General features: G+C 35.5%; 1 protein-coding gene across 9 annotated transcripts in view; it reads left to right on the forward strand.

Annotated features, from left to right (window-relative positions):
- LOC136027738 (uncharacterized) overlaps positions 1-14,146 on the forward strand; it is a 40,875-nt gene that overhangs the window by 20,669 nt on the left and 6,060 nt on the right. For 8 of the 9 annotated variants that reach the window (XM_065705229.1, XM_065705202.1, XM_065705196.1 and 5 more), the window contains one exon: positions 2,800-2,899. The exons of the other annotated variant lie outside the window; for it this stretch is intronic. The gene's annotated coding sequence lies outside the window, so the exon portion shown is untranslated. The remainder of the gene's footprint in view (positions 1-2,799; positions 2,900-14,146) is intronic. 9 annotated transcript variants of the gene reach the window in all.

A 14,146-nucleotide genomic window follows, 5' to 3' on the forward strand; every position in this document is an offset into this window, starting at 1 on the left:
TAGTAACAGCAGTAGCAGCAGTATTAACAGCAGTAGTAGCAGCTGCATCTTGCCTTTCGGTCAGTTTAATATCCCGCTCATAATGTCCCAGAAGTTTCCTCTTGATACGGTAAGCGATTTCAAAAATATTGCCACGACGTTTGTATCAGCAATCTGTATGCCCATAGTATGTTTTGATTTAGTTCAAATTTCCGCTCAACGTTTCTTTAAATGTTTATTTTAACATCCACAGACTTGGTAGTACTTGCAACGGAAGCAACATTTTAGTGGTAGTAGGAGTAGTTGCAGTAGTAGTAGCGTGCAAATATAGCCTTTTTGATCTAAAAATAATCTCCCTTATCATTTTAAGTGGATGATTAGAATTATTTTAAATTGTTTCATAAGTTGAGTATAGATTATATATATATATATATATATATATATATATATATATATATATATATATATATATATATATATATATATATATATATATATATAAGTTTTGACGACTAAACAAATGTTCGGCTTGTCCGCTGCCCGTTTTGAAAATAAATTGAATTGGACACTGAATTGAAATTTCCTTGCATCCTTTGCATCCTTTTTACAACTCGTATGCACATACCGTGGTTTGTAAACTCCCCTCAACTTTCCGTGAAAGGATCACATGAATGCCCTTTGTCTTGTTGATAAGTTCAAACATGCCCACCTTTCTCGTTAGCATATGCCATATGTAAACATTGAACAAATTGCCCAACCTACTGCCTTTGCCCTGATGGCCTTAGGGGATTTGGCATCCTTAAAGGCATAATTACTGGACCTTTTTACAATGTTTAACAAAATAGCTGTCACTTTTGGCTCTTAAAAAGGGCACTAGAACTTCAGATTTTTCCAGTCAAATAAGCCCCATCCTAGGTTTATGTGACCATACATTCCATGACCCTCTTGGTATAACTTAAAACCCTTACCCGTGGGCTCTTGGGGGTTTGGTCAACCATGGAGGCATTGCCTTATGTTATTTGGATTTTTTTTTAATAAAATGGCCATCTCACGATTTGAATTAGATGTGTTTGGAGAAAAAAAGGATTCGGGGTGTGGGTTTTGTTGCTATCCATCGCATCTGGCTCTTAAAAGTAAATTATAACTGTCAATTTCTAATCAAATGAGCCTCCTCTAAAATTTACTCTACCACCCCTTCAATAAAAACCCTATATGCCCCCAGGTATAACGTAAACTTCTATTCCAGGCTATGCGGGAATGTTCCAACACAAGACCCGAAGGCCTTGTTATGTTATCTTTAGACTAATTTAAACAAAAACGCGGTCTTAAAATCTCTATTGGATGCATTGAGGAAAAAGAGGACGCGTGGGGGACTAGTTGCCCTTTGGTTACTTTTGACTCTTAAGATGGGCACTAGAACTTCTGATTTCCAATTCAGTGAATCCCTCCGAAGTTTGTACCACCACTATTTCCATACAAAAACCTGATATGTTAGGAATGGGCAACTAGCATAGTCGTGTTGATTTTAATTCAAAAATCGAATTGCCGTCAAGCCATTGGTCAATTAGAGACAAAGCCAAGACAGGTTGTCTGAGTGAGAGGCAAAGCTGGCATGAGGAGTTTTCAGGATTTTATGAAAAAATATGTCATTTTCACTTGTTGTTAGTTATTGTCTATCATCCATCGATCCATTCTAGGGTAGAACTAAGGTAGATAGCCATAGAACTAAGGGATAGCAATTAAATAGACTAGGGAAGCAGTTGAAATAAAAAAAATCACATTCTTGTTAATTTTTAAATAAACAGAGATACAGGTAATTTCGATATTGATGCGATTTGTAACATTTTTCTGAAAAGTGAAAGAATAGCTAAGAAGGGTAATAGAGCTTTGCAAAATCACTAGGGCACTAGATTAAATACAAGACCTAGGAGAATTGCAGCAGTAAGAGTAAGCGAGAGGATTATTTTGCAACTACATAATAGATTTTATATTCATTTTATTTTGTTTTATCGAGTCGCTTCAGTGGTTTCATCGAAGCAACTCTATTTAGCTTCTGTGGTGCTCAATTACAGTAGCAACAGATGTATATTTTCTTTCGGCATTTTCTCGTCGGCCAAGTGCCATGTAGTGATCGAAATTGCTGTCCGTCGGTCCTGGATTTTGTAATTCGGGCCCTCCCAGATAAGCTAGGAAAATGAAAATTGGCAGGCGTATTAGGGACCGGACCAGATTAAATTAGAAATAGTCGCTTCCCGATTTGACCCTCTGGGGGGAGTGGAGGGATGGCTAATTTGGAAAAATTAGAAAAACTATTTAAAAAATGTCTCCTTGAAAGCCTGCATACCGCACTGGATATGGTGTTTGTATTCTACTGCGAAGGTCGTAGGTTCACTTCCTGACATACATAATTTTGTATAAGTTTTTTTCTAATTCTGCCATTTTAGTATTAATTTTTAGTGTAATTTCAAAACCTCCTTTAAAATATCTGGCCTTGGCTAACACTTTTACCAAAATATCAAATTGGATCACATTCTATGGTGATTAAATCTGGAATTTGGTATAATATGGGCCAGCAAGCGTAGGAGGACCTAAATTAAGCGATGGATTTAAAGCGATCAAAATTATAGAAAAGCTATTCAGCTCAGAGACAGAAATCTCGTGCAGTGGTGCTTATCATGGTAGCCTAAAAAAAAACATCATCGTAATATTCACCGAAATGTTGGCTCTTCCAACTTCGTTACAAGTGCTTATTGGCTTACAAGTGCTCTTGGCTTTAGATTTTATTTGATTTAGGTTAGCTTGTATTTTCTTTGTTTTTAGCGTTGAAGATTCCTCGTATTATACAGGCGAAATATCCACGTCGTTTTAGTTTGTCTGTTTCTTCTACTGATCGTAGTCCCGTTTGTTTCTTCTTATTGAGGTTTGTTTTTCTATTTGTTTTTGTTATGGCTGGCCAGTTCAAATTTAGATCTTCATAGTATAACTTATAGCTCTTACCCTGAGGGATGCGAGGGGGGGGGGTTGTCATCCCCACAGACATAGTTAATTGACCTTCAATTTTACTGACAAAAATGGCTATATCAAAACTTTATTGGATTTGTTTGGGAAATGATGTGTGTGGGGGAATGAAACTGGTTGCCCTTTAATTACTTTCGGCTCTTAAAAAGGGCACTAGTGATTATTTATTTTTAATTTTATTTTTGTGAAATTCTTTATTTTATTTTTTTTATTTTTGTGAATACTTTTTTTTATTCTTGCCTCCAGAATAAGTAATACAGTAAATTAAAGAATAAAATTAAGTATATTTTTTTCTATTTCAGCTGGTTCGACAGCTTGGTTGATAGGGGACTAAATATCAGTGCATTTAGTTCGTAGATTATTTGAAAACCTTAGGTATAATTTTTTTTTTATTAGCTTGACAGAGAAAATAGGATGCTGAGAGGTAAAAAGTCGAGGTAATATCGGGTGCTGTGTTTTACAAAGTATTGCAAACATCTTCAAAAGTTGACGCAGCTCAGAAATACTTTATTCTTAGCAAGTGAAACAAACTACCTTTTTAACACAGTATACCAGTTTTGAATCATTGCTGCAACAAGTACTCCAAATTTTTACTTAAGTATCAAGTATTAAGTACTCATTGTTGTTTTACTTAAATATCAAGTAATAAGTTCTTTACAAATTCTTACTTAAGTATCAATTACCAAGTACTTGCCAAAATTGTACTTAAGTTGCACTTCAAGTACTACTTGAAGTACAATATATATATATATATATATATATATATATATATATATATATATATATATATATATATATATATATATATATATATATATATGTATATATATATATATATATATATATATATATATATATATATATATATATATATATATATATATATATATATATATATATATATATATATATATATATATATATATATATATCTATATATATAAAAATAAGTTGTCTGTGGATCTGTGGATCTGTGGATCTGTGGATCAGGTGACGTCATGTTTCGGCTGACGTCATGAAATTAGTTGCCATCATTTCTGTTATGACGATGCTTAGTATATTGTAAAACACATTAATTTGGTTAATAATATACCATTTAAAACACCAAAATGAACATGCTGGAGTAGTCACTCGGTGAGAGAGGGTGTCAGAACGGAGAATGAAGGTCCCAGGTTCAAATCCTGGTTAGGCTAAAAAAGGAAAAAACTTAAAAAACTAAAAACTAAAAAAAAACTAAAAAAAAGGAAAAATGAAAAATAGAAGAGAAAAAGAATACTAATAAAATAAAAAATAAAAATAAAAAAAAAAGATAAAAAGCTAAAAAAAGGTAAAAACCAATAAAAACTAAAAAGAAAAAAGGTAAAAAACTAAAAAAAAAATTCATCTAAAAAACTAAAAAAACATAAAAACTAAAAGAACTAAAAAAGTAAAAAAAAACTAAAAAAAGGAAAACACTGAAAAATAAGCGGGATATAAAACAGGGGGATATAAATGACGACCGGGACACCGGGACATAAGGAATATAAATGAATCAGAAAATACAACTCATGTTTCCAAATGACGTCGTTTGGAGCCCAAACTGAAAATCCAGATCAATTTATGTCTACTTTCAAAGTAAAAGGGCAAATTTATCATAGAGCAGGGTCTCTTCTACCATTCTCAGGCGAGAATCATAAATTTTTACAATTGTACTTCATCAGTGATAGAAATTCTGAATTGAATGCACGTTGCGAAATTTCTCCCAACATTGAAAGGACAATCGTTTCCCAATTACAACATCTTTTCCACGAAAATAATAATTTAGTGCGTCTGTTCAAAACAGCCATCGATTTGATGCCTACTTATACGCATAAAATTGTTATTTCCGCTGACAAAACGCCTCCTGGCCAACATGTGCGTAGATACAATGCTCCAACTATCGACGAAGTGGCCATCGTTATGGTCGGTGATCAGTTTTTACCTCGAGATATTATTCTCAAGGTTTCCACCACACGTGCTACAACTAAAAATAGGCCTACCAATAATACTTTTAAGAAATATAAACCCACCAAAGCTTTGCTATGGCACTCGACCTGCCGTAAAAAAAAAACAATGGAAAACCTAATAGAGGCCACAATCTTGACAGGGCCTTTTGAGGGTGAGGCTGTTCTTATTCCTCGCATTCCCAAGATTCCAACGGATCTGCCTTTTCAATTTAAAAGATTGCAATTCCCAATTCGATTAGCATTTGCAATCACCATTAACAAAGCTCAAGGTCAATCATTAGAAAAATGTGGTATAGATCTTAATACTGATTGTTCTTCCCATTGACAATTGTACGTTGCATGTTCGAGGGTCGGTAAACCTGACAATCTATTTATATGCAGCGACAATTGGACAGCGAAGAATGTTGTATATTCGCAAGTTTTACGCAGTTAATTTGTATTTTATGTATCTATCTATCTATCTATCTATATAAAAACGAGTTGTATGTATGCATGTTTGTTTGTTTGTAAAAAGAGCGTTTGCATATGATGTCATTATTAGTACATACGGCTTTGTATATGCAGAGACAATGGGAAAGCCAAGAATGTTGTATATTCGCAATTTTTACGTAGTTTAACTCCTGCAGACGAAATGAATGCTTGCCTAAAAAATTCTAATTTATAGGCACACGTAAAAATATTAAAATTAACTACAAATATGCGTGTCCGATTGCAAAACGATGACTCTGGTCAAACAGTAGACTCAATTTCAGGACGTATACAACTACCTGCTGATTTCTGTAATTTAGTGACGTCCAAAAATGAATTGATTGAAAAAGTATTTCCGAATATTCTAAAAAATTATAAAAATAATAAATGGCTAAGTGAAAGAGCGATTCTCGCACCCAAAAATATAGACGTCCACGAAATCAACAATATTGTTTTGAACAAGATTCGAGACCAGGCAGTCCTTTACAAGTCAGTCGACACAGTTTTGGAACCAAATGAAGCGGTTAATTATCCATCTGAATTTTTAAATTCCATAGATCCTTCAGGGTTTCCACCACACGTGCTACAACTAAAAATAGGCGTACCAATAATACTTTTAAGAAATATCAACCCAACAAAGCTTTGCAATGGCACGCGACTTGCCGTAAAAAAAAACAATGGAAAACCTAATAGAGGCCACAATCTTGACAGGGCCTTATGAGGGCGAGGCTGTTCTTATTCCTCGCATTCCCATGATTCCAACGGATCTGCTTTTTCAATTTAAAAGATTGCAATTCCCAATTCGATTAGTATTTGCAATCACCATTAACAAAGCTCAAGGTCAATCATTAGAAAAATGTGGTATAGATCTTAATCCTGATTGTTTTTCCCATGGACAATTGTACGTTGCATGTTCGAGGGTCGGTAAACCTGACAACGTATTTATATGCAGCGACAATTGGACAGCGAAGAATGTTGTTTATTCGCAAGTTTTACGCAGTTAATTTGTATTGTATCTATCTATATAAAAACGAGTTATGTGGATGCATGTTTGTTTGTTTGTAAAAAGAGCGTTTGTATATGACGTCATTATTAGTACATACGGCTTTGCATATGCACAGACAATGGGAAAGCCAAGAATGTTGTTTATTCGCAATTTTTGCGTAGTTTGAAACACATATATAAATCTATCTATATTCACAGGTGGGACACAGGGACACAACTACAATGGCGCATAACTAATATGGCGCGTAACGACTTACGCGCGCGGGGGGGTTGGGGGGGGCGCGAAGCGCCCCACCAACTAGGTGTTGGGGTGGCGCGAAGCGCCACCCCAACAGCTAGTATATATATATATATACATATATATACATATATATATATATATATATATATATATATATATATATATATATATATATATATATATATATATACATATATATATATATATATATATATATATATATATATATATATATATATATATATATATATATATATATATATATATATATATATATATATATATATATATATATATATATATATATATATATATATATATATATATATATATATATATATATATATATATATATATATATATATATATATATATATATATATATATATATATATATATATATATATATATAAATATATGTTTTTAACTACGTAAAACATGCTAATATACAACATTCTTCGCTGTCCCATTGTCTGTGCATATAAATAGATTGTCAGGTTTACTGCTCATTATTCTAATGATGTGTCCCTCTGTGTCCCGGTCGTCATTTATATTCCCTGTGTCCCGGTCGGCATTTGTGTCCCGGTGTCCCAGTTTGTATTTTCTCTTTGAGTGTCCCGGTCGTCATTTATATTCCCTGTGTCCCGGTGTCCCGGTCGTCATTGGTGTCCCGGTGTCCTGGTCTGTAATTTCTATTCGAACAATCCCTGTGTCCCGGTTGTCATTTATATATCCCGCCTGTGCCCCCGGCGTCCCCGTTGTAGTTGTGTCACTGTGTCCTGGTCATCATTTATATTCCCTGTGTCCCGGTCGTGATTTGTGTCTGGGTGTCCCAGTCTGTAATTTCTCTTTGAGGTTCCCGGTCATCATTTATATTCCCTCTGTCTCGATCGTCATTTGTGTCCCGGTCTGTAATTTCTCTTTGACTGTTTTTTCTTTCTAGTTTTTTTTTAGTTTTTTACCTTTTCTCTTTTTTCAGTTTTCTTTTTCTTCTTTATTTTTCAGCGTCACTATGAAGTACATATCGCCGAACCTTTGTTTTTTTAACTTAAATCTGGTACGCATTGATGACCTCATCCAAGTCAAAATCCCAAACCCAATCATCTTCGCTATCATTTTCAGTTTTGATATGTTTTGACTCTCGCTGTCCAGGTGGATTTTCATCTAACTGCGCGGTTTTGCGTTCTTTGGCCGCAAGCCTGTTTTCTTGCTGTTCTTGTGATTCCTCGGTACGCTTTCTTTTCTTACTATCTCTATCAGTCGCAAGCCTGTTTTCTTGCTGTTCTTGTGATTCCTCGGCACGCTATGCGAATATGCAACATTCTTCGCTGTCCCATTGTCTGTGCATATAAATAGATTGTCAGGTTTACTGACTCTTGAACATGCAACATATAATTGTCCATGGGAAATAGTTTCTCTTTGAATGTCCCGGTCGTCATTTATATTCCCTGTGTCCCGGTCGTCATTTGTGTCCCGGTGTCCCGGTCTGTAATTCCTATTCGAACAATCCCTGTGTCCCGGTCGTCATTTATATATCCTGCCTGTGCCCCCGGCGTCCCCGTTGTAGTTGTGTCCCTGTGTCCCGGTTGTCATTTATATTCCCTTTGTCCCGGTCGTGATTTGTGTCCGGGTGTCCCAGTCTGTAATTTCTCTTTGAAAATCCCGGTCGTCATTTATATTCCCTCTGTCTCGGTCGTCATTTGTGTTCCGGTCTGTAATTTCTCTTTGAGTGTTTTTTCTTTTAAGTTTTTTTTAGTTTTTTACCTTTTTCTTTTTTCAGTTCTCTGTTTATTCTTTATTTTTCAGCGTCACTATGAAGTACATATCGCCGAACCTTATCCAAGTCAAAATCCCAAACCCAATCATCATCGCTATCATTTTCAGTTTTGATATGTTTTGACTCTCGCTGTCCAGGTGGATTTTTATCTAACTGCGCGGTTTTGCGTTCTTTAGCCACAAGCCTGTTTTCTTGCTGTTCTTGTGATTCCTTGGCACGCTTTCTTTTCTTACTTTCTCTATCAGCCGCAAGCCTGTTTTCTTGCTGTTCTAGTGATTCCTTGGCACGCTTTCTTTTCTTACTTTCTCTATCAGCAGCAAGTTTTTTGGCATAGGCTCTTTGAGCAGCTTCCTCGGCTGTTGCCATTGTAGGTTCTTCAGTCATTTTACAATTAAACATTTTTCCGTGAAGGAATGTCTTAAATACCTTTAATGACGTCATCGTCATAACAAACATGACGACAACTAACTTCATGACGTCAGTCGACACAAAAACATGACGTTGCTCGACACACACACACACACACAGACAGACAACTTATTTTTATATATATTTATATATATATATATATATATATGTATATATATATATATATATATATATATATATATATATATATATATATATATATATATATATATATATATATATATGCATATATATATATATATATATATATATATATATATATATATATATATATATATATATATATATATATATATATATATATATATATATATATATATATATATATATATATATATATATATATAATATCAAGCCCATGCTACCTTTTTGTTAAAGCCATTCTGAATGCTTCTTAGCCCTTTCCTTTGTCTATAAAACGCCCCCTGTCATTCCTCTCTTGGAAATCTTAATCAAGAACCAGAATTTCCGTTTTATCGTTTTTAACCATTTCTCTTGTTTGGCTGGTACACACCCAATGAAGTCCAAAAAAATAATCTTAACCAATTTTCAAAACAACGGCTTGAAAGGAAAAGACTATCAAAACAATTAAATGCAGTCAAAAAATTCCTGATTGGATCAGATAAATCACATGACAGGATTAACAGAGTGCACATAGAGTTGAACTTCTAGCGATTAGTGTACAATCAAATCTGGCACGTTTGAAAAAATACAGGGTTATTCTGAAACATGTGAGAATGATGGAAAAAATATTGAGAATATTGTTTTCCCTTGTTTGGCTGGTACACACCCAATGAAGTCCAAAAAATCAATCTTACCAATTTTCAAAACAACGGCTTAAAAGGAAAAGACTATCAAAACAATTAAGTGCAGCAAAAAAACTCCTGATTGGATCAAACAGATCACATGACAGGATTAACACAGTGCACGTAGAGTTGAACTTACGGCGATAAGTGTACAATCAAATCTGGCACGTTTGAAAAAATACTTGTTTATTCTGAAACATGTGGGAATGATGGAAAAAATATCGAGAATATTTTTTCCCTTGTTTGGCTTGTACACACCCAACGAAGTCAAAAAAATAATCTGAACAAATTTTCAGCACAACGGCTTGAAAGCAAAAGACTATCAAAATAATGAAGTGCACTCAAAAACTCCTGATTGGATCAGACAGATCACGTGACAGGATTAACACAGTGCACATAGAGTTAAACTTCTGGCGATTAGTGTTCAGTCAAATCTGGCATGTTTGAAAAAAATACAGCATTATTCTGAAACATGTCGGAATGGTGGAAAAAATATAGAAAATAGAAAAATAAACTTTGGATTGGCTTTAAAACAGGTAAAAAGTTAAAAAGTAGTTCATTCTCTGATTTAAAAAGTAAAAACCTTAGCAACAAAAAAACTCAAATTTAAAAGTTAGGAGTCAAGTGAGTCAGTTGCAGACTTTTTTAATAAGAGAAATCAAAGCTCAATAAAAAGGAGCAGCAAAAATCCTTATTTTTGGCAGCTAGCTGAAGGTCGCTAGCTGAAAGTCGCTTTCAGCGTGCTGAAAGAAAAGAAGACTATGAAAATGAAGTCTTGATTCATACTTTGATGACATGTCTCGCCCTCAGCACCTTTACAAGGAAACTGCCTCAAGTTTCAAGTTAAATTTCAGACCTGCTATGAAAATGTATTGCATCCTTTGGCTGGTTTTCACTCAAGCAAGTCGCATGCTGTGTAGTCAATTCACATGGTCGGTAAAACTCCCTACAAACACATATTATAAAATCACGGGCCTGCAGCAAGCCCGCTGATTCAGACGCATTCCATACGGTTGGTCAAGCTGCAGAATATTGCAGAAGTTGTAAACCCATCTATTTCTAGCAGCAGTTTAAACACCATGAAGTGGCAAAAACTTTGAGACTAAGTCGGAAATCTCCCGAGAAAAAAGGAATAAAACAAGAGCTAAGAGCTCATATGGCACTTGTGACGAGGTCGGAAGGGCCGAGAGCTCATATGGCATGAGCTCTAGCAAAATTATAAGAATCAATAGATGAATTTAAAAGAAAAATCAGAGGCTTCATGTCGGTCGGGATTTACAATAAGAGCTCTGAGACACAAGGTCCTTTTAAATATCAAAATTCATTAAGATCTGATCACCCACTCGCAAGTTAAAAATACCTCATTTTTTCTAATTTGTCCTCTCCCTTCAGCCCCCCCCCAAGATGTTCGAATCGGGGAAAACAACTTTATCAAGTCAATTTGTACAGGTCCCTGACACGCCTACCAACTTTCATCACGTCCAGAAGCACCGAACTTGCCAAAGCACTGGACCCCCCTAACTCCTCAAAAGAGAGTGGATCCAGTACGGTTTCGTAAATCAAGTATCTACGACATTTGCTGATTCTACCCACCAAGTTTCATCCTCATCACTCCACTTTAAGCGTTTTCCAAGATCCCCCCCCCCCCCAAATCCTCCCAATGACACTGGATCCGGTCGAGATTTAAAACCTGAGATCTGAGTTACCTTTTGAGAATACTTCTAAATATGAAATTTGATCTGATGAAATTCAAGATCCGATTACTCCTTCGTAAGTTAAAAATACCTCATTTTTCTAATTTTTCAGAATTAGCCCTCCCCCCAACTCCCCAAAAGAGAATGAATCCGTTTTGGTTATGTAAATCACGTATCTAGGATTCCCATTAAGTTTTTCCCACTAAGTTTCATCCCAATCCATCCACTCTATGCATTTTCCAAGATTTTAGGTTTCCCCCTCCAACTCCCCTCAATGTCACCTGATCCAGTCGGAAATTTGAAATAAGAGCTCTGAGACATGATGTTCTTCTAAATATTAAATTTAATTAAGATCCGATCACCCGTTCGTAAGTTAAAAATACTTCATTTTTTCTTATTTTTCCCGATTAACCGTCCCCCCACTCCGCCCCCCCCCCTACTAAGAAGGTCGAATCGGGGAAACAACTATTTCTAGTTTAATTTGGTCTGGTTCCTGATATGCCTGCCGAGTTTCATTGTCCTAGCTTATTTGGAAGTGCCTAGACTTGCAAAACCGGATCGACAGACCGACATAATTTGCGATCACTATATGTCACTTGGTAAATACCAAGTGCCATACAAAGTAATTTTTCTCTGGGGATGGAATATTTGGTTGAAGGTTGGCTTCAGTATGGCTTATTTTGGATAAGGGTTATTTCCAGGCTTTGGGCATGCCATGGGTAAGAGTAGTTATAGGCCCTACTAAATTGAAGGAGAACTCGACTTTCTTAAAACTTGAAACCCCCTCCCCCTCACCCTATTTGAGATAGGGTTTGTGATATAAGTGCTCGATATGAGCCCTGATTCTAGTCATCTTTGGTCTAGCTTTCATTTGGATCCGTTGCTCCATTCGCAAGTTATACTAAATTAAACAAAAAGCTTGACTTTTATCAGCACTTAAAACCCACTCCCCCTCGTTCTATTTGATCTAGGGTTTTCATATAAAAACTTGATGCCTGTCATGGTCTTAGTCATCATTGGTTCAATCTTCATTGAGATCCGTCTTTCCACTCGCAAGTTACACTGAATTAAATGCCCCCTCCCCCTAATTAAGGTAGGGTCTCCATCTCCAAACATTATGAGTCTTATGGTTTTGGCATCTTTGGCTTGACTTTCATTGAGACCCATTAGTTCATTCGCAAGTTAAGCTGAGTTAAGCAAAAAACTCAACTTTTTTAGCACTTAAAGCCCCCTCCCCTTGCCCTAATTAAGCTTGGGTCTCCATCCCAGAGCTCAATGCATATCATATTCTTAGGCATTTTTATTCAATTTTCATCGAAATTCATCACTGAATGTAGGTTGCACTGAATTAAATGAAAAACTCAAATTGTTTTAACACTTAGAGCCCCCTTGCCCTAATTAAGCTCAATTTTAATCCAAATAGCTCAATTTCAACACAAATCTGACTGGTGGTTCTCCCGCTATACTCGATTATACAGATGGGCGGACGGACAGACAGATCTCAAAAACCTATCTTGATGGACATTTTCCGTTATCCAAATAGGTGATGATGCCTGGATGAAGATATGCCATACTTTTCCTTTTTCTGGATCCAATGAGCCACCATGGCTACCTAAGACGTTGCATAATCTGTCTGTCTCTCCGTCCGTCTGTGTAATCAAGAATAGGGGGAGAACCACTGGTTGGATTTGGATGAAAATTTGGATGGCCAGATTAGGTGCCAAGGATCATGAGACACATCAAGTTGAAAGATGAAGACCCTAGCTCAAATAGAACAGGGGGGAGAAGGCTTTACCTGCTAAAAACAGTTTTTCGTTTAATTCAGAGTAACTTGCGAATGGAGTGATGGACCTGAATAAAAATTGAACCAAAGAGGTCTAAGACCATGACACATATCAAGTTTTGAGATAACCCTAACTCAAATATAACAAGGGGAAGTGGGTTTTAATTCCTGAAGAAATTTAAGCTTTCTGTTTAATTTAGTATAACTTGCAAATGGAGTAATGGATCCGAGTGAAAACTAAACCAAAGATGCCTAAGATCAGGGCTCATATCAAGTTTTGGTATCACAAACCCTATCTCAGCTAGGGCGAGGGAGACAGGGTTTCAAGGCTTAAGAAAGTTGAGTTTCCTTTAATTTAGTAGGGCCTATAACTTATGAACGGAGTGACAAATCTGAAGTCAGGTTCGTCTGAATACCTGAATTTGCTGGAATAAACTTGACAAATTACCACTGCATTGGATCCAGCTAGAATTTCCTAGACTTGTTAATTGCAGACAACATTTAGATGGGCAAAGATTCATACCTTCAGTAGTTTTACCAATAATATGGCCCTGAAGATGATGAAATGGTAGAAATCTGGTTCAGTTGACAAGATGACAAATCTTAAAGACTAATGTCAGAAATATAAGCCCAAAGGACTACAGTACGCAACATTTAGCACAAAACAAGGGATTTTAGCTCACCGTCGACCAGTGAACAATGAAATAATTTCAATCTTTTATTATATAACTTTTAAAACAAAATTAAACCAAGTATTAATCATACTATTTTTCGTAAAAAACAAATACCTTATTTCACATTCAAAATTAGGGCATGGAGCTATATCTGAGTTTACTCTTTATCTAAATATGATGTTTTTTTGTACTTCGCCAAAACACACACACACAAAATTTTCGCGTCAAAGGTTAAGTCTTTGAAAAAGAAGTACATTAACAGTATCTTAAGTAATAAGTATACCCTA

Source organism: Artemia franciscana, chromosome 1 (assembly GCF_032884065.1).
Source record: "Artemia franciscana chromosome 1, ASM3288406v1, whole genome shotgun sequence".
In the NCBI taxonomy this organism is placed as follows: Eukaryota; Metazoa; Arthropoda; class Branchiopoda; order Anostraca; family Artemiidae; genus Artemia; species Artemia franciscana.